This window comes from Arachis ipaensis, chromosome B10, assembly GCF_000816755.2.
Source record: "Arachis ipaensis cultivar K30076 chromosome B10, Araip1.1, whole genome shotgun sequence".
Classification (NCBI taxonomy): domain Eukaryota; kingdom Viridiplantae; phylum Streptophyta; class Magnoliopsida; order Fabales; family Fabaceae; genus Arachis; species Arachis ipaensis.
The window spans coordinates 46,829,825-46,831,774 of NC_029794.2; positions in this window are offsets into that span (position 1 = coordinate 46,829,825).

Sequence of the window (1,950 nt, forward strand, 5' to 3'; positions counted from 1 at the left end):
TACTCACAGGATTCTTTTCAGAAGTGTACATGAACTGGTTATTTGCAACCATGTCAATGAGTTTCTGAGCTTCTGCAGGCGTTTTCTTTAGGTGAATGGATCCACCTGCAGAATGGTCCAATGACATCTTTGATAATTCAGACAGACCATCATAGAATATATCCAGGATGGTCCATTCTGAAAGCATGTCAGAAGGACACTTTTTGGTCAGTTGCTTGTATCTCTCCCAAGCTTCATAGAGGGATTCACCTTCTTTCTGTTTGAAGGTTTGAACATCCACTCTAAGCTTGCTAAGCTTTTGAGGAGGAAAGAACTTGGATAAAAAAGCCGTGACAAGCTTTCTTTAGGTGAATGGATCCACCTGCAGAATGGTCCAATGACATCTTTGATAATTCAGACAGACCATCATAGAATATATCCAGGATGGTCCATTCTGAAAGCATGTCAGAAGGACACTTTTTGGTCAGTTGCTTGTATCTCTCCCAAGCTTCATAGAGGGATTCACCTTCTTTCTGTTTGAAGGTTTGAACATCCACTCTAAGCTTGCTAAGCTTTTGAGGAGGAAAGAACTTGGATAAAAAAGCCGTGACAAGCTTATCCCAAGAGTTCAGGCTATCTTTAGGTTGAGAGTCCAACCATATTCTAGCTCTGTCTCTTACAGCAAATGGGAAAAGCATAAGCCTGTAGACCTCGGGATCAACTCCATTGGTCTTAACAGTATCACAGGTCTGCAAGAATTCAGTTAAGAACTGAAAAGGATCTTCTGATGGAAGTCTATGAAACTTGCAATTCTGTTGCATTAGAGAAACTAATTGAGGCTTTATCTCAAAATTGTTTGCTCCAATGGCAGGGATTGAGATGCTTCTTCCATGTAAGTTGGAATTTGGTGCAGTAAAGTCACCAAGCATCTTCCTTGCATTGTTGTTGTGTTCGGCCATGTCTCCTTCTTTTTCAAAAATTTCTGTCAGATTTTCTCCAGAGAGTTGTGCTTTAGCTTCCCTTAGCTTCCTCTTCAGAGTCCTTTCAGGTTCAGGATCAGCTTCAACAAGAATGTCTTTATCCCTGTTCCTGCTCATATGAAAAAGAAGAGAACAGAAAAGAAAATATGGAATCCTCTATGTCACAGTATAGAGATTCCTTATATGAGTATAAGAAGAGAAAAATGGAAGAAGGAAAAGATAAGAATTCGAACACAGAGGAGAAGAGTGAGTTCAAATTTTTGAGTAAAAGAAGGGTGTTAGTAGATAAATAAATAAATAGAAGGTGATTAGAGAGGGAAGAATTCGAAAATTAAATAAAATAAAATAAAAATACTTTTGTTTTTAATTTAAAATTTGAAGTTAAAATTCAAAAATTTTAGAAAGAAAAATGAAATTAAATTAAATTAAAATTTAAAATAATTTGTTAATTAAAAAGGAATTTTGAAAAAGAGGAAGGTGATTTTCGAAAATAAGAGAGAGAAAAGTAGTTAAGTAGTTTTGAAAAAGATAAGAATCAAACAAGATAAGATTAATTGAAAAAGATTTGAAAATCAATTTTGAAAAAATAAGGAGTTGGAAAATATTTTGAAATTAATTTTGAAAAAGATGTGATTGAAATTTATTTTGAAAAAGATTTGAAAAAGAAATTTAAAAAGATTTGATTTTGAAAATTAAAGTTGATTACTTGACTAACAAGAAACAAAAAGATATGATTTTAAAATTTAAAGATTGAACCTTTCTTACTAGGCAAGTAACAAACTTAAAATTTTTGAATCAATCACATTAATTGTTAGCATTAATTTCAAAAATATGAAATAGAAATAAGAAAAAGATTTTGAAAATAAATTTTGAAAATTTCGAAAATTTAAAAGAAAAAAATGAAAAAGATTTTATTTTTGAAAAAGATTTGAAAAAGATAGAATTTTTAAATTGAAAATTTGATTTGACTCATAAGAAACAACTAAATTTT